Source organism: Ursus arctos, unplaced genomic scaffold, assembly GCF_023065955.2.
Source record: "Ursus arctos isolate Adak ecotype North America unplaced genomic scaffold, UrsArc2.0 scaffold_24, whole genome shotgun sequence".
Taxonomy (NCBI): domain Eukaryota; kingdom Metazoa; phylum Chordata; class Mammalia; order Carnivora; family Ursidae; genus Ursus; species Ursus arctos.
Window position 1 is genome coordinate 36840101 of NW_026622919.1, and position 23858 is coordinate 36863958.

Genomic DNA, 23858 nt, shown 5'->3' on the forward strand with positions numbered 1-23858 from the left:
GTTTGCCCCAGATCTTAGAGCACCCAAGGGCTGGAGGCAAAGCTAGAGACCAGGCCTTTGGGATTTAGAGCCTCTCAGCCAGGTAGCTTTTCCTTTGATAACGCATCAGGGTCTTTTGTTTGTGTTTCCTCCCCCACTAAATTCCTCAAGAGCAAGGGCCGTGCCTTTCTTTCCTTCCTCTTCTCTATCCCAACTGCCCAGCACAGTACTTGGCGTGTGCCAGGAACCCACGGGGTGTGTGTTACAGGGATGTGTGCACATATAATGAGGGACTCCAGACGCCTTCCCTGTCCACGGTCTCAGGGAATCCTCATAGCCACACTGAAAACGGCCTTTCACATCTCGCTTTCACAGCTCCGGAACCTGAGGCATTCCTGAGGCTAGGGGAAAAGCCAGAGAGGCAGTTTTCTTGTTTCTCTGGATTTGAGAAATCCCACACTTAGAGCTTCAGGGTTGGGCTAGGACAGTTCCAGCAGAGACTCGCCAAGACACAGGAAGTTCTCTGAGTGGATGAAGTGCTGTTTCCAGAGCTAATAAAGCCAAGGTTCTTGCTGCATTCTCCAAGGGACAGAAATGAAGAGTGCAGTTGTGGCCCTCATTGGCTCCAGGTGAACAGCGAGCCCAAGGTCAGTCCCACCGGGGTGTGATTTGCCCCCACAAATATCCGCTGAGCGCTGATGGTGTACGTGGCACCGTCTAGGCCTGGCCAAGTTGCTGAGTTAATACCGCCGCCTGATTGTAACATCAAGGGAAATGAACTCTTCAAAAAAAAAAAAAAAAAAAAAGCAAGCAAAATATGCTGCTGCAAGTAAGGGGAAAAAAGGATCATTGTGGATGCATTTTAAGTATATCTGACACTGTGTATAATATATTTTCAATGCCACGCAACTTGTTAGCTTCCTAATATGTGTATTCTGGGATGTTTGCAAATATGTTACAGAGTTGGGCAAACAGCTCGGCAGGCATGCTGGAGAGGCTGCTCCCATCGTAAGCCGATGTTTAGTCTGTGGCTTTGAAACTCTCTACTGCCCCCGTTAACCCAGGCCTGGTTTGGTGACCCCCGGAGCACCTCGTCTCACAGGCATGCCTTCTATCACTGGGGGGACAGAATGTCAATGGATCTGTCGGCGCAGCTCAGCCCCCAGTGGAGGCTGCAGCCCCACAGTCAGGCTGTCCTAAAATCCTTCAGCGCCAAGGCTAAAGGAGCATCAAGTCCGATTGCCCATTTTACAGCAGGGTAAATTGAGGCCCAGCTAGGAAAGGCAATAGCTTAGAGTCACTGGGGCAAGGTGAGGACCAGAGTAGGGCTAGATCCAGGCCAGCCACAGCATTCCTGGACATTCTGTTTGGTGATCAGCGTATAGGAGAGAGACTGCATCTGTCCCCAGAACCACACCGTATTTTTGACAGAAGCCAGAACCAGACGTCAGGGAATGAAGGAGGAGACAGCATCCATTTCTCAGGGCTCTGGGCAGAATAAAAGCCCCTGTCCTTGTCTCCATTCTCCTCCTGGCTGGCACCTTGCCTTCCGGAGCAAAAGGTGTAGGCCCCAGCTGCCAGCCACGGGGCCTGCTGGGATGAGACCTGGAAGCCTGGCGGGGGCAGGCACTGTCCTTAGCTCCTCTCTCTGGCTGACTTGCTGTCCTCTGGCCTAAGGAACAGAGCCTGGACAACTCACCCAGCTAAAGGAAATCCCCACTCAACTGGGTTTTCATAATCTGCCTGCAGATCTTGCCTGGTTAACCCGGTGGGTCATTTTAATTTTCCAGAAGCTTTTCGACTTCCCTTGGATCCTTAATCAGATAAGGGGATCTGTGTATGTTTGTCTGCTTGCGCACGCGGGCTCCCTTGACTCTCAGCCCACACTCCTCCCTCCCTCTCTCCCTCCCATGAGCGCGAGCGCTCTCTCTTCCCCTCTGTCTCCATAATCACTTCCCATCTCTTCCAGAATGCTTAATGGAGTCTGGTGATGGGAGGAAGGACGAGCGCATTTCCAAAAGGGGAGCCAGCCATCACCCCTGTCCTCCCTGTTCCCCTTGCCTCTTTCCCCATTATTCTGGAGGTCGAATTGGCAAAGTGTTTTCTCGGAGGAGGGATAGGAACTTCTTTCCCCCGTGCCTTTGCTCCCCTCTGGAAGGGTGCTTCTCCCCCCGCGCCCTGCTCTGTTGTCACTGGGTTCCCAAAGTGCTGTCTGAGCCCAGTGCTGCCCCCGGTCTCCAGCCAGCTCCGGCAGAGGGGAACGTAAGTGGAAAGATGCATAACTGGACGAGGAGGGATGCCGGTGGCTGGCGGGTGCATGGCAATGCCCAGGGAGAGAGAGCCCGATAGGACTCCTCTAATAGCTTATCTCCTAATACTTGTTGTTCGGAGCTGTTGTCTTCCCCTCTGAGCCTGTCTGCCTGGCCAAGTGAGGCGCGGCTGGTGTCGGCAGCCTCCCCCTGCCGAGCGCGCTCTGCTCCCTTCTGCCATGGAGGGCTCAGCATCCCTCCTGTTAGGGGGCATCCTTCTCAGGACTGGGAGCTAAGGGGACTTTCTTGGCAGATCTTTTCCTGGGACCCAGCCGTCTTTGTTCCTCTGTTGGAACACTGTTGTTCCAAGCCTGGCATGGTGCTTGGCACACAGTAGGCACTTAATAAATGTTGGCTGTTCTGAACTTAATTATCTGTTGATGGCATTGGGCTGGACCTGATCACCCATGGTCGTTTCCAGCCCTCAGGGCTATGGCTCTTATGCAGGATAGATGCCTATCTCAGCACAGCACATGGACTATTCGGGGCACTGCTGGGAACCTGGGGTGTTCAAAGCCCCGGCTCTGTCTCAGGATCTCACCTCATGGGTAAAGTCATAGATGAGAGTGCCAGGGGCTGTTCAGCATGGATCGGCACTTGCCCTGTGTTTTCCAGAATGAGATGATACCCACACTCAAAGGGCCCTTGGAGAATCATCTTGCCTTAACTCACTGTTTATCCATTACGTACCGAAAGCCCCAGGATGACTTGCCCAGGGCCTCACATCCAACAGAAAGAGTTAAGAGGCACACTGGGGGTGGATGACTCCTGGTACAGTGCTCTCTCTATAACAGCAAGTTGCAGAAGAGTTAAGACCTGGACACAGGAGATGTACTTGGCTACGAAGCTGAGTCAGTCATAGGTGGGTACTTGGGACCTACATAACGTCCCCTAAGGATTCAGGGAAAGAAGGCACATCCCAGCCTTTGTGGCCTTTCATCTTTAATGGTTTGTCCATTCCTTTGTTCATTCCTTCATACAATGAAGATTTCATTAGCCCCTTCTTTACGCCAAGTACAGGGAGTTAACTAGACTGAGTCCTTGCTGGACAGGAGCTGCATTCTGACTTCAGGTCGGCTAGTCCTGGTTCCCCACCGTGGCTCTGCATCTCCGGCCTTGCTCTCTGAGGATCCTGGCTGTCCTCCAGATAATGTGCTACCTCTATCAGCGACTGGGAGGCCTGTCCCTGCTTTATGCATGGAGCCCAGGCCCTTCGCCCAGTGTGGAGCATATCCCAGCTGCCTGGTATGGGCACACCCCCTCCCCACAGCCACGGATGCCAGCAGTGTGCTCCTGGATCACTGGAGCCCCTGACCTTTCTGTGGCCTCAGTTGTGCCCAGAGCAGGATGCTCTTTGTCCCCACGGAGAGGGGAACGTGAGGGAACACTCAGATGAACTGCTAGTCAGGCTCTGACCTTGGGCCCTGGCTGTTACCTGCTTTGTGATCAATGGCCTACCTGGTATCTCTGTTGGAAAGCCACTTCCTCTGGGATAAGGGTTCTTCTAGGAGGGGAGCGCCGTTTCCACAGCTGTCTGCCATTTCCTGCTGCCACAGGGCCCCATCCTTGCCTGCCCAGAGCTCCTCACTTGACCTGCTCCCGCTGGTCGGCCTGGACCTCCTTCCACGGAGGCGGCGGCCCTGCGTGCTCTCTGATTGCAGCCATCCGTGGTCTGGCACGCACGACTGTGACCCAGAGCCAGAAGGACAAAGCCACCTCCCCAGGCATCTTCACGCATGTCAGCAATGTCAAGTCCAGGTAAGTAGGCAGGACGAAGCGGACTGACACTTAGCAGGTCAAGAAGTACCTTCCTGTCCCGGGAGCTGAAGCCACGTCCATGGTTACCCTGGAGGGTGGTCGCACTCTGGCTGATGGCTTGTCTCTCCCTGGGAGTCTGGGGTTGGGCTGGAGTCTCTGCTGCCTATTTTGGGGCCGTGGGCAAAGGTGCCTGGGGGGTAATAGGCAGTCCTATTAGCATTGCCTCTCCCCAGCCTCCCTCCGCCCTGCCCCATGTTCACTCTGCTTCCATTATTGGTGGGTGAAGTGGAAAATAACCTGGCTCTTAGGGGAATGCACGTCTCTGCTCCTTTCTCTGGCTGCTAATGGACCCAGCAGCTGTCCCCAGCCATGTGTGGCTGCCCTGACCCTCTGAGACTGGGGGGTAGAGACCAGCCTGGGGAAAGGACTTTGCTCAGTTCTGTTTCCCAGGGGGCACGGAGCTGACATCATGCGGGGAGCGCTGAGAAACGGCAATTGATTCGGAGGTGGAGCCTTGAGCGGAATAATCACAGCTTTCATTGACTGAGGGCCTCCTGTGAGTCGGGCAAATGCAAGTTGCTCAGTTGCTTTATCTCATTTAATCCTCTCACCAAGCCTGGGCGATATGTAGGGGCTTGCTATCATCTTCCTTTGTGGGGACCGAGGCTCAGAGAGGTTAAGTAACTTGCTTATTATAGTCACACAGCTAGAAAGAGGCAGAGCTGGGGTCTGGACCAGACCTCCCTGACTCCGAAGTTCTCTGCTCACGCTGCAGGAGGGCTCTGAGAGCCCGCAGTGTGTCATAGCGTCTAAAGCACCGCGCACCTGCTTCGGCCTTGGGTGGGTCAGGAAAACAGCAGCACTGCCTCCCTGAAGGGCCCTTCTTCCCCGGGGAGGAGGCTTCCGGGGCCGCCTGAGACATCAGAGCCGGAGACACAGCTGGAATCCTGGCCGAGGGACCATGTGGGTCATGCTCCGGAAGTCAGGAGTGCGTATCACACCCTTTGAATGACCCTTAAAGGCACTTTGGCCTTTTGTTTATGGTGGTTCTACACAAATCGTGTGTCTGTGTCTTACCTTGGCTGAGTTACCCACCTGTGAGGGGCTCAAGAAATCCGCCTCTGGAAGGACCCCCAGGGATCAGCCCCACACGCTGAATGGTGAGGTGAGATGAGGTTGCACATGTCCTTGGAGGTGGACAGTGGAAGTTCCGGGGCCAGCCAGAGCATGGTAGAGGAAGAGGGTGAGGCACGGGGAGCAGCTTAAGGCCGTGGTGTCCTGCAGGGAGCCCAAGGCCAACTCGGCACTGTAGGGCTCTTGGCAGGGGCTCAGGGTGGCTGCTTGAAGGGGCTTCATGGGCATGACACCCCGCACATAGTAGGCACTTAATAAATTCTTGGGTCAAGAATGAATGGGCTCCCTCCAGAGGACTTGCTACTCTAACTTGGGAACACCCCTTGTGTCAAAAGGAACCGAGTGCTCTTTTCTGAGCATCTGCCATATGTCAGGCTATCTCAGCCAGTCTGGGCGTTTTGCAAAGCAGGACGTTTGCACCTCCACATGGGCTCAAGAACAGCCCCGCTGCCTGCGGAAGGGCCAGTCCCCATCCTTTTCCCAGTTCTCCTTTGAGCCAGGAGGAGTCCGTGCTCCCTCTCCAGCTTTAGCTCCGCTCGTTCCAATCGTCCACTTTTTTGACCATGCCATGGTGGTGCTGCTTTTGAAGCCACATCCATTCCCTGGGGGGGAGAGTCCCCGGCAGCGAGGCGCAGGCTGGTACGTCCTGTGTGCTCCCCGTAGCCCCTGCGCCTGCATCTTGGAGGCTCTGCGGAATTGCAGGGAGACCAGGGACTCTGGGAGCTGGGACCTCTGCTGAAGTCCTGGCTGCCTGGCATGCTGCTTTGTTGTGCGGTCTTAGACAAGCTGTGCCCCACTCCGGAGCTGGGTTTCTGATGCTGATAGGCGATAGGGGTCAGAGAAGGGCTCAGTGCCTCTCCCATCTGGCCCTGCATCTCGGTTCTGCTCTGTGTTTTCCTCTCCTCACTACCAGGCAGTTCATTGCATGGGATTTGTGACCCCTGGCTCCACCACACTCTGGCTCTGTGACATTGGGCACGTTATTAACCTCTTTGAGCCTCAATTTCCTCATCCATAAATGAATACCCACCCTGTGGGCTGTCCTGGGGGTTAAATGAGATAATGCATATAATCAGGGAAGGCGCTCAGTTCAGGGCCTGGTGCAGGGTAGGTGCTCGGAAGAGACCCCGCTGATGTTTCTTGGTCCTCCTCCCCCGTGTTGCCCCCACCATCATCATCTTCATGTGGAGGCAGGACAAGGATCCCTGCTGCCACCTCTCTCAGCTCCCCACAGAGACAGAGACAGCAGCCCCAGCAGAGAGGGGGGATGGATGGGCCCCCAGGGCTGGTTCTGTTCACTTGGAAGAAGCCCCCCTGCTTCTGCTCTGCCTCACTCTTCCCAACCATCGGTGTGTTTCACCCACTTTAAATTCCACCGTCATTTGGTTTGATCTCGGCCAACCCCATCTCCTGGAACAGGGGCAGAAGGACTGTCTGTCTTCAAGTTCTAGGACGGGGAAGGAGGATGGCCAAGGAGAAAGCAGTATAGATGGGCCCGGAATACCAATCACGTCCAGCCCAGGAAGTGGTCCTGGGGCAGGGGCTGGTACAGGAGAAGAGCGGCCGGGAAGGGCCTGCTGGCCATGCTGCAGCCTGAGGCCCAGGACCTGGAAGGCTGGGAGGATTGCCTTGCTCCCCTGTTCTGAGAGGTGGACAGGTGGGACCAGACGATCTCGAAGGTCTGTTTCAGCAGTGGCATTCTCGGGTCCTATGGCCTGCTGACCGACGCTGCCTGCCTCCTTCAATGGCCTTTCTTCCTACCTCATCCCAGGCTTGCCATCCCCAAGAGCCCCAGGCTTATAATTCAGGATTCCCTGCAAACTCTGTTAGCAACTGTCCTACACCACTCAGACGCCTCCGGGCATCCTTCGACAGCCTGTGGATGCTTGGGGGATGACAGCCGGGCGTCTGGAGATCAGGAGAACCATACTGCACGGTGGAAAGAGCTTCCAACAGAGGCCTGGGTTCTGGTTCCTGGATGTTAGTTCCCTGGATGACCCAGGAGGAGTCACTGCCCCTGTGGGCCTCAGTTTCCCCATCTGTGAAATGGGAGAGTTGGGCTTGTTGACTCCTGAAAAACTTTCAGCTCTATTTATCTAGGTCTCTGTACTCCTTAGAGACCTCAGGCTATGGCCATGGTGGGGCTGCCTATGTTCCTAGCTGCCTCTGGACCCCCTTCCTCCTCCTGGACTCCAAGAGCCTTCTCTGCAGAGTAAGGTCATTACCCTTTGTCTTCTCGCCCTGCCCCCTTCTCCCCGCCTCCCCATTCTCTAATATTTGTGCATGTCCTGCTGTGTCGGACCCGGGGGTGTGGTTACGGACACAAAGGTGGGCACAGATCTCCCCTCAGAGGCACTCCTTCTGGTGCAGGCAGGTCCACAAGCACGTGCCCACAGCACAGTTTGGGAGGAGGAATATATGCTGGAGGCTAGAGGCCACGGAGGAAGAGACAGGGCTGGAGGGAGGCCACTGGGAGTCTTCACAGAAGAGGCACCAGAAGTGGGTCTTGAAGGTTGAGCGAGAAAACTCCCTGCTCACGAGGGAGAGCGCGTAGGACATCTGGGCATGACGAGGAGCACGTGTAAAGCAGGGAGGTCTTCGGGACACGAGGCATGTCTAGGCAAGGTGGTTCTGGATGGTTGGGGTGTAGACTGTGTCCAGCGTGGGGAAGTGAGGAACGCTGAGCTACAGATAAGCCAGAAGGGAAGGTCTGGCCCCGATCAGGGAGGACTTGGGACTTTATCTGTTGGTTATGAGCCACGTGTCTGTGAACAATCATGGTGATAATAATGGCTAGCCCACACAGCACTCAACCTATTTCAGACGCTGTTCTAAGCGTGCAGTGCGTGTTCCATTTTCTCCTCCCTGAAGCCCTAGGAGATATATACTAGTAGCCTCTCCATTTGCCAAATGAGGAAACTGAGGCATGGAGCAGTTGAGTTATTGCTGAAGGTTACACAGCTGAAAGTGACAGGGGTTCAAATTCAGAGCCTGTGCTCCAAGCCATCAATGCATGGGGGGCGGGAGTGGGATGCAGCCCCAGAGGGTGCTGGCTGCCCCAGGGGCTGAGGGTTTCCTCACCAGGCTGGGCCCTCCTTCCAGGCTGGACCACTGGTCACCACTTACCCACTCCCTTGGGCAAACAGGTGAGGCATGGCAGCCAGGAGCTGGGTGTGGGGGGATCATCTGTGCCCAGCTCCGAACACCTGCCTCCATTTTGATCTGATTACTCCCATCTTCTCTCTGCTGGCAGGAGACAGCACCTGCTTTCCACCATCTTAATCAAGCTGCATTTTGTTTTTATTTACTTAGCGCCCAGATGGGAAGAAGTGTATCCGGTGCACAAACGAGGAGTGGCGGGTGAAGAGGTGGGGTGGTACTTGCGAAGCCTCACTTTCTGAGCCAGGGAAAGCCTTGGCCACTGGCAGGTACACCCGTGAACCCCTAAGACCTCAGGACTCCCTGCTGACTTCCTGCCCCAGCCAGGCTGGTCCACATTCCCTGTTCCCCCGGTAAGCCTCTCCTGGATTTCAGCCGGAGTTCGAATCCTCCCTTCGCTGTTTGGCAGCTCTGAGACCTTGGTTGAGATACTTCATCCCATGGAGCCTCAGTCTTCTCATCTGTCACATGTGGTTAATAATACTCACCTTTCAGAATGAATGTGATATAGGGGCGCCTGGGCAACTCAGTTGGTTACGTGGCTGACTTCGGCTCAGGTCATGATCTCAGGGTCCTGGGATCGAGCCCTGCATGGAGCCCTGAGTCCAGCCCCACTTAGCAGGGAGTCTGCTTGACACTCTGCCCCTCCCCCTGCTTGTGTTCTCTCTATCGCAAATAAATAAATAAATAAAATCTTTTTTAAAAAAAGAATGAATGTGATATAAGTGATATTCCGCCAAGCCTGGAACCTGGGATCAGCACATAGTAGGTGCGTAAGCACTTTCTCCATGTTTTCTGTTATGCCCCCCAAGTTCCTATGAGGTCTGTACCATTGGCATCCCCATTTTCCAGATGAGGAAGCGGAGGCACGGAGGGGTGAAGTGACTTGCCTAAGGTCAGGTGACAAAGGCTTCCTGTGCACCTGTCTCTCCTGTCTGGGCCATCCTTCTGCACTTGTCTTGCCCTCATCCAAACTGGGTTGCTTGCTGATCCCATTTCCCTGGTACTGTTCCTTTGCTCATATGATCTCCTCTGCCTGGCTCCACACTTTAAGATCTGTCTGTAATGCTGTCCCCTTCAGAAAGCCTTTCCTGATTTGTTAACAGAACAGAATTTCTCTCCCTGCTCTGAACTCGTGTCTTGCTCAGATTTTAAATCCGAGGGTTTGGGCTCAAACCCTAGCTCTGCTCCCTAACTGCATGCAGGGTGTGACCACAGGAGAGTCACCTGGTCTGGATCCTGCACTCACCTTTGTCTGTGAGGCCTCGGATGTTTGATGGAAGCGAGCCTGTTTCCTCTCCGTTATTATGAGCAGAAATGTTCGCCAAGTGCCCAGCACCATTAGAAACGGCACCTGGATTCTGGAGCCAGACTGCCTGGGCTCAAATCCCAGCTCGGCCGCTGAGGATCCAGATGACCTTGGCAAAAGTTACTCAACCTTTCCATGCCTCAGTGTCTCCATCTGTGACATGGAGATGCTGATAATGATACCTAACCCACAGCATTGTTGTGAGGGTGCAGTGAGATAACACATGTAGAACATTTAGAAAAAGCCTGGAACTTAGAGCACCGTAAGCATTGGATGGCTCCAATATCTCAGGATTGCTTGAGGATTAATTGAGATGGTGAAAGTGCTTTGTAAATTTCCAGCTCTGGACCAACACAAGGTATCGATTTTTCTCCTTCTGCCTTGGACTTGTGCCATGTGTGCCTGGCCTCATCCCTCTCAAGGGGCAGGGATCAAGCCCCATGGTGTGTGTCCCTCTGGAGGCTTTGTGCTAAGTCCTGCGCTCAGTAAGCATGAATCAGGTGCCCTGCTTGGGTAGGCAGCCCTGCCTCGGTTTCCCTGAGAGCCCCCCCCACTGCCGCCGGGAGCTGAGGTGAGCAGTTAGCCTCCTGGCTGGACCCCAGCCTGCTGTTTGGGGGCTCCCTGTCAGCATTGCTGAGAATGCCTGCTGTGCACCATCCTTCTCGAGGGTTGGGGAGGGTCCATTGCAGAGTCGAGGCCTGCCTGGAAGGAGGCAGGAGGAAATCTGTCAAGACCCACCCTCCCTGCTCTGACTTGCCGAGAATCCAGCCCTTCTAGGGACCCAGAGACCCCCAGCTTGGCCCCTCCAGCTGGGGGCTCCCCTCAGGTTCCCCTAGACAGGGGCAGGTGCTTTGCAGAGGCAATGGAAGGAGAGGTGAGTGTGGGAGAGAGGATCCCCCCTCCTTCTGCTGTTGGCATTTACTGTTCCAACAGGTCAGTGAGCTGCGGAGCTAATTCAGAGCAGCAGCTGTGCGCTTGGCCAGCCCGTGTTACTCCGCCGTCAGGGGGCTAACCTGGAGCCGTAGCACTGGCTCACTCATCTTGGAGGCTGAGGGCAGGGCAGAGCCTGGGAGAAGCCCCTGTGGTCACCTGCTCCAGGGAGGCAGGCAGACTCTTGCTACTGTTGGGGAGACCTACACATTGGGGTTCAAATCCCAGCTGTCATTTAGCAGCATGGGGACCAGGGCAGGTGCCTTCATCTCTCTGAGCCTCAACTTCCTTATCTGTAAAATGGGCACAATAACAGCGCCTACTTTATAAGACTCTTGGAAGGATTTTAACAGATCAGCATGGAAAGCACCAGCCAGTGTGTGGGGAGCAGTGGGCATCTGCCTATCACTCTGGCTGAGTGATGGTAGGTAAGACAGATGCCTCTGTACAAAGTGCCTCAGTTGGGTGATTCAGATGATGAGGGACTTAATGTTTCCATCTGGGTAGATGACATGGAGATGTGTTGCAGGATTATTCTCACTTTGTTTTCACAATTTCTTCCCCAACACTGTGTTACGCCAGGTTGGGGGCCAGTGCTGAAATCACGTTAAGACAACTTGAACAAGACACAGCCCCTCCTTCCCTCAAGGAGCTCAGCTCCATCCCCAGCCCCCACCCCAATCTGGTTGGTTGGGAATATGGAACCATGGGATTAACAGAGAAGCCAAGGGAGCAGAGCGTAGCAGGGCAGAGGGAGGGAGAAACTGCTCTGATGGGGCTCAGGGCATCCTTGAGGGGGTGACATATGCAGGGCACAGGATAGGGCAAGCACATGCCCAAACTGGGTGGGGTGATCCTGGAGTGGAGAGAGAGTGAGTCTGCAGTTTTCCTGGGGCCAGACCATGGAGGGCCTTGAAGGCCGAACCTAGGACCCAGGCCGTTACTCCCCCAGCAGCAGGAAAAGACCATCTGATGTGGCCACCTCACCCCAGAAGGTGGGCTATGGCTCAATGTGTGTTGCACCGTGAGGAGAGTATGCTCCTGGTTTGCAGAACTTGACAGTCCATAGCTGCTGTGGGGCTGCTGGGTGAGGGGGGCTTCCTCACGCTCGGAGAAGATTCCCCACGACACAAAAGGCTGTGTGGAAATGTCCTTCACAGAACAAATTTTCTTGGTGTCTTTTTTTTTTTTTAAAGGAAATATACTTGTTTAAAAGATGTGCCATACCTCTGCATTGAGCCCCTGGTCATAGTTTCTTTCTCATTTCAAAAAAAATTTAATTGTGGTTACTACACAACATAAGATTTCCCCTCTTAGCGACTTTGAAGCGTGTGGTTTAGGAGAGCTAAGTCCGTTCGCGTGGTTGGGAAACCAATCTCTAGAACTGTGTCATCTTGAAAACTGAAACTCTGTATCCATTTAAAAAAAAAACAAAACACCTTCTGTGTGCGCTTTGCCCCCACCTCTGGAAATTACCACGCTACCACTCTGTCTCTGAATTTGACTGCCCGGGGCCACCGGTAAGTGGCATCATACTGCATTTGCCCTTTCGTGTCCGGCTTGGCTTCATGGGCCGTCTATGTTGTCGTGCAGGTCAGAATGTCCTTCCTTTTAAGGCTGAATAATATTCCATCGTGCGGACGTACCGCGGCTTGCTTATTCATGAGTCGGTTGAGGGGCACCTAGTTGCGTCTACCTCTTGGCTACCGTCAGCAGTGCTGCCAGGAACACGAGTGTACAAATACCTGCTCGAGTTTCTGCTTGGTTGTTCTTTCGTGTCCATATACCCAGAAGTGGAATCACTGGATCAGACAGTAAATTCTATTTTTAATCTTTTAATGAACCGCCATACTATTTCTGGCCATAGGCTCTTAGCCACGGGAGGAAGCTCAGATACCACGCACCCCTGCTTGGAGAGATGGAGAGAGGAGCCCAGCAACGGACCCTTCTTCCTGCTTGCCAGGTGACTCGGGGGCCCGGTCGAGATCAGAAATGGGGTTCTCAGTGAGTGCCTCTGGTACCTTTGCAGGCAGCTCTGGGCACACCTCACGGAGGCATGGTAATTCTGTAGATGGGGACACAGGAGCCTGGAGAGGCAGGGGCCCCTGAAGCCACATGGCTAGCTGGGCAGGTGGGTAGGCAGCCTCCCGGCCCCGAGCGTTCCTGTTCCTTGGGGCTCTGGGAACCTTCCCCATTCGGAGCTTCGGGTCTGAAGGCAGAGCCCTTCCCTCTGGTCTCCAAAGCCCCAGCAGGTTGGGGCTGGATGGTATAGAAAGAACACAACACAGAGACCCTAGGCCTAGCTGTGTGACCCCAGGCGAGTCACTCTTTTCTTTGTGGGCCTCAATTTACCCTCCTGTAACAGTTGAGAAGGGGCAGAGGAATTCCCAGGACCCTTGTAGCTTTGTTCTTCTCCATCCAAGGCAGCCTCAGTTTCTGGGATGTGCTCACCCGCTCCCTCCGGTGAAGGCAGGACCCCCCTGGCTCCCAGGTTCTCTGCTTTATGGCGGAGGGGCAGATGACAGCCCTGGGGACGAGGAGCACTGCAAAGAGGGTAGATGGGAATGCAGGCATCCAGGCTGCCCAGACAGGAGCACCCCACACCTCTCCTCTATGCCCTCGCCATGACTGCAAAGGCACGGGGCACCCCGGCCCCTGCTGAGCCTCTGCCGTTAGCCTCCAGGGGTCAACGTTGCTGAGGACCAAAGGGGACAGCGGCCCCCAAAACCTTCATCCTCCAGCTCTGGGGAAGGCCCTGCGCCCTTAAGGTCGGCCCGTCACCCTGAGCTCATTAGCGATGCAATAAGGTTCAATACATGAGTGAGACCAAGAGACGGCTGGGTCTGTAATAAACATCCCCTCCCGCCCCAGCTGGCTGGCACTGTGGAAACATTAGGGGGTGGCCAATATCACTTACTTATTACTGAGCACTTAGGCAGCTGTTCTGGGCTTCTGCCCAGAGTGCCCTCCTCCCTCTTCCCATCCAGCCGGCCCGTCTCCTTACCCAGGCCGCCTCCTCTCTGCTTCAGCCACTTCTGTCCTAAGCTGCCCCTGCCACCTGAGGGTCGAGCACAAAGGGCAGGCCCGTCGCAGGCGCACAGAGGCGTGTGGGGCTAGCATGGTCGTCGTGACCCCAGTGTCCCGGCTCAGGAAACTGCCTCTCAGGCAGTGTAAGAGACTCACTCAAGGCCACACAGGTGGCATGTGGCAGAGCCAGGGCTGGACCCCAGGCAAGTTCACGGAGTGACCTGAGTCCTTGGGCAGCCTCTCCCGGCCTGCTTGGAGTTGCGCTGGGGAGGAGAAGAAAACCCTAACCCTAACCCCAAGGGGGAGTTAGGAGAAGGGGGAGTTCAGGTCCAGTAAGGTCAGTGACTAAATGGGTGTCTGATTTAGAAACCAGCCCTGCTCCTGGGTGATGGAGACCGCAGGCCTGGTCCGGGATTCCGGGACGGACTCTATGCCTGATGGCTGTGTGGCCCTGGCCCAAGCACCCAGCTTCTGTGAGCTGCTGCTGCCCCATCTGTACTCTGGGAGGCAAAACCACGGGAACCGTCCTGCCCCGTGAGACTGTGAGCCCTGTGCCATGAAGGGGGCTGGTTCTGAGGTGCCCTCACCGCTGGTGGTTACTCTTTTACCCGTATCAGTAGAGCAACCATGCTCTCTTCTCAGGAGAAGAGAGAAACTGGAGAGCTGGAATCTTCTGAAGGCAGGCCTGACTCCCCCCCCCCCCCCCCCCCCCCCCGTGCAAATTCTAGAAAAGCTTAGCCTCTGGGCCTCTAACCTCAGGTGGAGGGGACAGCCAATCTGCCCCTCCCCTCCACTGTCTTATTGTCATTGAGGTCAGAGCCAGAGGAGCCTGAAGACCTAATTGGCTAGTCTCTGAGGCCCAGAGAGGGAAAAGGGCAGCGCAAAATCACACAGCAATCAGTGGAGGAGAGGGTCCCTCCAGGTTCCAGGCCCCTTGCCTGTGCTCCTGGTGCCAAGGCTCGACAGAGGACCTGTAGACATCTTTATTTATTTATTTATTTTAAGATTTTGTTTATTTGAGAGAGGGAGAGAGATCAAGAGTGAGCGAGATGGGCGAATAAGGGGAGAGGCAGAGGGAGAAGCAGACCATGCTAAGCAGGGAGCCCGATGCGGGGCTGGATCCCAGGACCCGAGATCATGACCTGAGCCAAAGGCAGACGCCTAACTGACTGAGCCACCCAGGCGCCCCGGACCTGTAGACATCTTGACCTTCTCCCTGGGTGAACATTTGCAGCAGGGGTCACCAGCAGAGTACCTGCATGCCCTGTGACCTAGGCTGGGAAGAGAGCAGAGGGGGTTGGAAGAGGTTCCCAAAGGCCCAGAGAGCTGGCCTTGCTGACCCGAGGGACGGAAGAGGCCCTGCCTTTCACCGTGTGCCTGGCAGTGGGCTCAGGACCTGGCCAGGAGTTGGGGATTCGGATCGTGGTGAAGTGATTATCCTGGCCATCTTCTGGTTCCCATTTTCCAGTTGAGAAAACTGAGGCTCGGCAAGGTTGAATGGTTTCCTCAAGGCCACCCTGCTTTGATTCTGCATGGAAACCAACTCTACAGGCCTCCAGAGGCCCCACCCTTCTCCTGGGACCACGTTACCTTCCCCGTGCGCTTTCAGGCAGGCCCAGGCCCGGGACTCAGGCCCCTGCCACTCTCCTAGGTGGGGCTGTGCTGTCCCTGTTCTCAGTGACCCCTTGCCCTCTGGGCTCTGGTCAGAGCCCGGCCACAATGCCCCCTCCCCCGCCCCGGGCTGCCCCTGGTGAGTGGTGACGTCAGACTTAGCACATTGTCATGCCATGGCCACCCCCCCACACACCCCCCCCCCCCCCCCCGGGGCTGCATCAGCAGCTGCCTGGCTGAATAATTCATCGAAACTTGTTTACTCTTCCTGGCTGTTAGTGACTCTCAAAACCCCACCACAGCCTCCTCCCAGGTCCAGCTGCCCTGGCCTCCACCTCCCCCCTCCAATTTGGCCACCGGAAAGCTGCTTCAGGCCTGGGCCGTGTGCACTGGCCATGAATTATTCAGGCCTCATTTGGCTGGAGCTGGGGCGGATATTGGGGCTGGAGGAGAGTCTGGGCCATGCAGTTCGTCCCATTTGGGGCCACGGGGAAGGTGCACGTGGGAGACAGAGAGACCTCCGTTCCCATCGCTATCTGAGCTGAAACCCAAGTCCTGTTGGACCCAGAGTCCTCTGCCAGTTGTGACTCCCAGGGAGCCGCGTGCCTCGGTGAGCGGTCCCTGAGCTTGAAGCGCCGAGACATGCACACGGCTCACCATCGTGTCTTCTGGGCTGCGGGGATTCACTGGGCCTACATCCATCAGCGAGGGAATGGCACATTCTGTCAGAGGGGCCGAGAACATTGCTCAGGAGTCCGACAGCCTGGGTATAAATCTGGCTCCATCTACCTCATGGCTGAGTCACCTTGGGCCCGTTCCTTAACCTCCCTGTGCTCAGTGTTTTCATCTATCAAATGGGGATAAGAGTGTCTGCCACGCACAGACTGTCGTGCAGAGCGGACACGATCATACCTCTAACATCCTGGGGTGTGTCGCATGTTCAGCTCACATACCACACCGTGTTTTCATTGCTCGGCTACTTGTTGGCCTTTCCCACCATCCCCAGAGCTTTCTGTAAGAAGAAAATCGTTCTTTTCTCCAAGAACTAGTCTTGAGGTGGCTCCTAGTAGATGCTTGGTAAATGCTTCCCAAATGAACGAATAAATGAATGAGTGAGAAATTGCTCTCCAGAGAGGCAACGGGCTGATTGATGGTGGAGCGGGTCAGCTCCTTACTGCCACGAGCGTTCCACTGGGCCGCAGTTCGCCGGGCATTTCACGGCGAAGATGGATGCCCTGGTTAGAGAGGGGCTTCTCCAGGCTCCTCCCCTCTCATTAAGCTGCAGCAGCTCTCGGGTTTAATGAATCCATATGGGCCGTAGGAGTTGTTGGTGGTAGGGGACGATGAGGATGACGGCAGTAAAAGGTATCGGTCCTCTGATGCGAGGGGGTGTGAGGTAGATGGAAGAAACAGCCAACCCACTGGCCCAGCCTATCACTGACCGTGTTCCTCACAGGCAAGGACTTATGGCTTCTCTGGATTCCTGCTGCCTGGCCCTCAGTAAGCCCTCGGCAGAAGTCTACTACCCTAGTGGGTGTAGGTGTCCCCAGTCCTCAGACAATCGGGCAGACTCAGGGCTTACCGCTTCTCAACCCAGCACACAAGTGCCTCAGTCTGCCCCAAACCAGCTTCAGTGGTCCTTCTCCCTCGTTCTCTGCCTCGGTTTCCCCAGCCGTAGAAATGGTTCTCCCAAGTTGCTCATCTAAACCGACTAGTCCTGGCCCCACTGGGCCTGCCTGGCGGGGCCCCTGGTCATCACGCTTCTGGCAGCCACAGACACGGGGGGGACCACACCCACGAAGTGGAGCGCTGATAAACTATTTTGATATTTCTGTTGCTTTCAGAAAGACAGCTTCCAGGATTCAAGACCAGGTGGTGCTGGTCTTTTTTTGGAGGTGCTAATTAATAATTTAACTTCATATAATGATAATTTTATCTTGTTGCAATTTGTGGATTTATGATTATCTCACCCATCCGGTGTCTGTGCTCAGCACGGAGCGTCTCTCCCGCTGCCTACGGGAGTGTGCTTCTGGGAGAATCTCCCCACGGGGAGAGGGACCGCGAGAGGCACCTGCATGGAAGTTCTCCCAAGCCCGTTTCCTCAGCCCAGCTCCTGGCGTCTGTGGGGTTGGGCAGCTTTCTGCAATCTCTCAAGGGCTGTTTTGCCTGGGAACAAAGGATGGGGCTGGTGACCTTTCAGCTCCACTCATCTTGGTTTCTGTGGAAATGGGGAGCAAGAGGAAGCCCAGAATCAGCCTGTCGCAGTGGGAAGGGCCCTGCGAGAATGTCACAGCTGGCACCACCCTGCCCCCCTCAGTTAGGGGACCTGAGGCTACCATGGGAAGACTTGGCCTGGGGTAATGGGGCAGCCAGTCACGGAGCCGTCCTAGAACCCCGGTCTCCTCTGCCACGCCCAGCTAAGTCCCTCGGCCCTCCAGCATGTCCCTCCTCCAAGAGCTGACCCATCCTTCCTGCCCCTCTCCGGAGCAGAGACTGGCCCTTGGTGGGGGTAGCCCAGGTGCATTTTGCATTGGAGGCGAGGGGGGAGCCCTCAGGCCCCCTCCTCCTGTGAGGGTTGGCAACCGGAGTACCCTGACTGCTTTTCTTGCTGGCAGGGGACAGTTGGGGATAAATCCCCCAAAAAGGATTTGTGGGCCTGGCTGGGAATCTCTCCTGAACATAAGCAAAACCCTTTCTCGGCCTCCGGTTCTCCCCGTCAGGTGGCACCCTATTGTCCAGCAGTGAGTGTGGCTTAGATTCACCTCACCTGGAAGAGACGGCAGACCTAGGAGCAGGACTAGGGAGCAATGAGGCGGGAGCAGGAGGCAGGAGTCAAACTCTGGAGGGCCACTGCTGATGTCATCTGCAGCCTCCAAAGGGTTTGAAGCCAGGAATGGCCTGACCGCTTACGTGAGACCCTTGGCCTCTAGGGGCGTCTGTTCATTCTCTTGTGATACTAGGGAGAGTGCTCTGGGAGGACTGCACACAGGGCTCTGCTGGGTCTCCTCTGACACGGGACAGGGCTGTGGAGCGTGGCGCCACTGTTGGGCTCCTCTCCTCTGTCCACCTGGGGTCTCAGGTTCCCCTCCACCCAAAGCTGGGCTGGGCACCAGGCCCCAGGTTGGCCTCAGCCTAGGCTAATGCGTTGCTGATGCTCAGGACCAGATTGGCTGTGGCATCAAAGTGTATGGGGACCCTCCTGACAGCTTGAGAAGCCCCCAGCCACTCTGGGCAGCTTGAGCTCTAGGCCGGGATGTTTTCCCAGCAACTGCACCTGTCACTTCTCATTAGAGCTGGTGCCCACCGTACCTGCCAGGGGGCCGTGGGGCATCACTGGCCGTGTTCTTCGGCCCAGGGAGGCTGGTGCCAGGTCTGGTGGGGTCCCGGGGGCCTCCAGAAGCTTCTTCGGTGCCAGGATCAGGTCTTGCCCATTCCAGATCCTCTTGGCTCTGGCTCAGTTGCGAGATCTCACGAGGACCTCACGTGTTCAGAACGACATGGTGACCTTTCTTTGTTTTGACTTCTCCGTCCAGGGCCTGTGACAGTTTGCATTCAGACAAATCTCAACTGTGACACCAGCTTTCTCCCCTGGATGCTTAGAATTCAAGAACCTTCGAAGGTCAGAAATGAGCAGTCCTTCATGATTAGCAAATGCAGGGGATTTTATTTTTAGCATTTGTTTTTGGTTTGCCTTAACAATTGTCCAAATAATATATCTGCAAATCAAAAAAAAATTTTTTTTAATACCAAAAGGCTTATAATAAGAAAGCACAGTCTTTCCCCACCCTTCCTCCTTCTACTCTTGTTTTTCACAGGGACGGCATATTTTTAGCTCCTTCGGTGTCCAGTTTGCTGTGCGCCTTCGTATTTTTAAGTAATATGAGTACGATGCTGTTTCTGGCTCTATCAGCTTTAGGTACCATCTATTACTTGCCGCTATGGTAGGCAAGGATTTCGCTCTGATGCCCAGCTCGCTTCTGTCCCTTCCTCCTGGTACAGATAGACTGTACGTTTTAGTCCAATCGTCTAGAACACGATGATGTTGCTGAGAGGCAAGCAATGGATTATGATTTTCTTTCTCATACTTTTTTTCAGTTGTGGCAAAGAAAGCTGGTGTTCTTCACATTGTCTGCTCCGTACATTTCTCCACTTCCGTTCCAGTTAGGAAGGGGGCGTGTGACTAGAGCTCTCCCTTTGGGCCAGGGCGGTGAAAAGGCCTGTCTGCCGCTTCTATCCGTCTCTTCCCTCGTGAGCAGGAGAACTTGCTTGCAGGCTCTGGGTTCCATGGGGTCCTCCAAAGGGAGGGCTGGCCGGCCCCACGGGAACACGATGTGAGTAAGAAATAAACTCTTACTGTCTATCACTGACATCTAGTATTAACCACCTGGAAAAATGTACCCAGAGGTAACAAGCACCTCACATTTTCAACTGCATTGTTTTTTTAAAGATTTTATTTATTTATTTGACACAGAGAGAGACAGAGCACAAGCAGGGGGAGCGGCAGAGGAAGAGGGAGTAGTAGACCCCTCGCTGAGCAGGGAGCCTGACTTGGGGCTCATTCCCAGGACCTTGAGATCATGACCTGAGCCCAAGGCAGACGCTTAACCGACTGAGCCACCCAGGCGCCCCCCAACTGCATTGTTTTTAAAATTTTTCCCAAATGATGGGAAAGCTTTGCCATATCATTATTATCTCATAATTATAGAAGCATTGTCTCCTATTAGCTCACCTAACAAACCCTCCTGTTTCCCTGGATGCTTCCCTCCTGGAGCCCTGAATTTCTTGTTTCCATCTGACCTATGACTCCGGGGGCCTGCCGCAAAGTCTTTATTCTGGGAGTTTCCTCTGCCGGCCTCCTGGGCTGGATCTCCTGTTTCTTGGATTGTATTTTTTAGATCCTCCTTCCACTTTGACTGGAGCATATCATCGGGTAGCTTACTAAGTAAAAAGGTGTGCCAAGTGAATTTTTTCAATCCTTCCATATCTAAAAAAATATTTATATTCAACGTATATCTTAATTGTGTGTCTAGGTATAGAATTCTTTATTGGAAGCAATTTCTCCCAAGAGTTTAAAAGGATTCCCTGCTTTATGGTTTCCTAGTAGGCAGTGTTGCTCCTGAGAGCCTTACAGCCATCCTGACTCATGTTGCTTTCTATGAAACCTGTTTTTGTCTTGCTGAAAGCTTTTAGGACCCTCTCTTCGTCCACAGGTTCTGACATTTTACAGCAGAATGCCGTGCGGTGGATCCACGCATTGTTCTGGGTGCTTCGTCGGTCCTCTGATCTGGAGGTTCTTATCTTTTAGTGCTGGGAAATACACTTGAGTTATGTCTTGATAATTCTTTCCTTCCATTTTCTCTGTTAGCTGGGTGCCAGCTCCTGGGTTGGTAGCTGCAGGAGTTAACCACGGCTGCAACAATGTTACTTCGCAAACCAACGCAAAACTCCATGGTGTAAAACGATAGATCTCATGGATCTGCAGTGGAGAGTCACTGATCGAGGCTGAACTTGGTTGAGTGGCAGTGTTGACTGGGCTCCCCATACACCTGGGAGCAGGTTAGTGGGGGGCTGATCTAGGATGGGGTTGGCTGGTGGAGTTTAGCTCTGCTCCAGATGTGTCTCACTCTCATGGTGGGTCCACTGGGCTAGTCCAAGCACGTTCTTGACCTAGTGATGGCAAAGAAGCAAGAGCGCAACCCCATAAGAGCTTTAAAGCCTTTGGTCACACCCCTTGCCATTGATGGCCCGAAGCAAATCAGATGGCAGCACCCCAAATCAAGAGATGTCTTTGGTGGAGTGAACTGCCAAATCACACGGCAAAAGGTTCAGATATTGAAATGAGCAAAGAATCAGGGTAATCAGTTGTATATTTTTTTCTTATATTCCCACATCTATGCTACCCTGACTAACTTTCTAGAAGATTTGGTGGGTGCTGTTTTATAATACATGTTATATGTTTTATGTCACATTTTAAATTTTCTTTCTTGTTTTAAAGATTTTACTTATTTATTTGAAAGAGAGAGAGAGAGAGAGCACAAGCAGAGGGAGCATCCGAGGGAGAGGGAGAAGCAGGTGGGGCTGGATCCCAGGACCCTGGGATCATGACCTGAGCCAAAGGCAGACGCTTAACTGACTGAGCCACCCAGGTGCCCCACATTTTTTATTTTCTAGAGCTTTTTCCTATTATCTAATTTTTCCTTTTTCATAGTATTCTATTCTTATTTTATAAATGCAGTATATTTTTCTATCTCAATTAGAATATTTGTTATTCTGTAAGGTTTTTACATTTAGAAAACAATTTACAATTCCTTACATTATTTTACATGATTTCCTCGCCCCACCCCACGCCCCCGCTCCCAGGTCATGCATTTGCCATTGTTTTGCTTGATCTCTGTCTTAGCGGTAAGAGCTCACAGCACAGTGCTCTAGAAGGTAGACTTGGGGGTGACCGCCTAGGCCCATAGCTCAGTTTCATGATTACTAACGAGATGACTGTTCTTGGACTTGGCTTCTTTCTTCCTCAGAGTCCTCATTTGTCAAATGGGAACAGGAAGAGTAGCCTGCCTCAGGAATTATTGGGAGCATTAGAGAAGTCACCACATGGAAAGCACCTGGAAGCATCCATCCCTAGCACCCAGCACACAACCTGAATTACCCGTTGTCCATGGTGGGATCTCTTCTCAAATAAATGTGTGATACTGAGAAGCTGAGTGGCAGCTTAGTGTGGAAGTTTGTGGCAAGGTGGACTTCACTGTGGAGTCCTGGGTGGGGGTCCTACTCTTACAACTGGACATCATATTGGTATTTTAAGCTTTTTTGGGGGGGTAATCATAGCAATTTTTTTCCCCAATAGAGGGGGAGCAGTGAGGAGTTCTATGACTTATGGAGCCTGGGGTTCTCAGTGATTTCTGTTTAGATTTCCATGTCATTCCTGTTTCCTGCTCCAGTGGTCACCTCCGTGTGGCCGGTATCCGAGTCCTGGGGGTTTGTTCTCATTTTAGGAAGCCCGAGGAAAGAAAGACGGTAAAGCCGTCTTTAACTAGAAGTCAGGGTACACTTTCATACTGTTTGAGCTGCAGCCCCTCTTCTTCGGTGAAGCTTTCCATGGCAGCCCATATGGAAACCAGAGGGAAACAGAAGTGCTCTGTTGTGGAGTGGGGTGAGGCCTGGAGACCCCCACTTACTCCCTTCACACCAGTATCCCTTGGAGACATTGGATCTCCAGCCCTCGCTTTGAAAACCCTGAGAGAGGACCATCCCCGCCCCCATTTGACTGAGGACCGAGCCCAGGCTAGGAGAGCAAAATGACCTTGGCCTCTGACCCCCAGATCAACGCTCTCCCTTCCACACTTTGTTACTTCTGAATAGAGGGTATGTGGTTGATTTCCATTTCACTGTTTCAAAAAAGTTGAGGATGTAATTTCAACTTCCTCCCCACAAACTCCTGCAGGGTCTGGCATCTCTGACTCTACGTTGACATTCTGTTCTCATCCCTGCCACCTCTGGGGATAATGACAAGGGGCCGAGAATTGCTACCTCCAGGGGACAAGAGCTCTACCTTTTATTTGTCCTAAAATGTTCTCTTCCCACAATGAGGCCTCTGCCAGGCTCTGTGATCTGAGCTCCCACTTGTCCCCTTCGGGGGGCCGTCCCAGTCCTCAGGGCCTCTGCACCCCGCCCGCACTCCTGTGCAACTGAAGAGCCTCCCAGGTCATAGATTCTAACAGCCAGACACAGTCGAGAACACCCCATTCTTCTGTTTCTCTGTCTCCGGCAAAATTCTATCTTCTTTCAAATTTCAAAATAAATGCTGCCTTTTTTGAAGAAGCCTTGCCCAGAGTAAGTTACTGATCTCTTGAGTTTCATTTATTCTTCGGTAAAATGGGTGCATGGGGCATGCCTCCTTGGGTTTGGGGGAAAATCAAATATGCTCACAGAGGACTTGGCACCGTGCTGGGCACACACACACACAGAATGGCTCCGTGAAGTTTAGCTCATAATATTGTGTGTGTATCTTGCAAAAATGTCCCATTCTGTCTTTTGGTGTATGTCTACCTTCTCCACCAGATGGGTGGGTCTCAAGCTCTGCGCATTAGAATCACCTGGGAGGGGTGGCTTTTCAAAAACACGGTTGCCTGGGCCCCATTTCAGATCAATTGAGTATGAATCTCTGGGGATGGGGCCCAGGCGCCAGGGTTTTAAAAGCCTCCCAGGCCAGGATTCTATCAGATAACCAGGACTGAGAATGCTGAGTGGGTCCATGAGCGGCCGAGAGCAAAGACCAGGCACTGCTCATTTTTAAATGTGCGATATTGTGATTTATACTAAGAAATATATATTAGGTCTTTGTCCCATTTCTGACACAGAGATTTCCTAAAACCCTTGGAACTTCCTAAGTGATTAGAGCAAAAAAGTGTCTTTTTTTAAAATTTAAATTCAATTAGCCAACATATAGTACATCATTAGTTTCAGGTATACTGTTTAATAATTCATCAGTTGCGTGTCATGCCCAGGGCTCATCACATCACGTGCCCTCCTTAACGCCCATCATCCAATTACTCCATCTTCCCCACCCTCCTCCCCCAAAAGGTGTTTTTTTATGTTAATGAGGTGACTTTGGAGAGCCCCTAAGTCACTTAAGG

General features: G+C 53.5%; 1 long non-coding RNA gene across 1 annotated transcript; it reads left to right on the forward strand.

Annotated features, from left to right (window-relative positions):
- The first annotated feature begins 12487 nt into the window (after positions 1-12487).
- On the forward strand, positions 12488-21916 carry LOC123002046 (uncharacterized). Its single transcript, XR_006411536.2, has 3 exons — positions 12488-12541; positions 20582-20772; positions 21741-21916. It is a non-coding gene; the product is annotated as an uncharacterized LOC123002046 (long non-coding RNA).
- The last annotated feature ends 1942 nt before the right edge of the window (positions 21917-23858 follow it).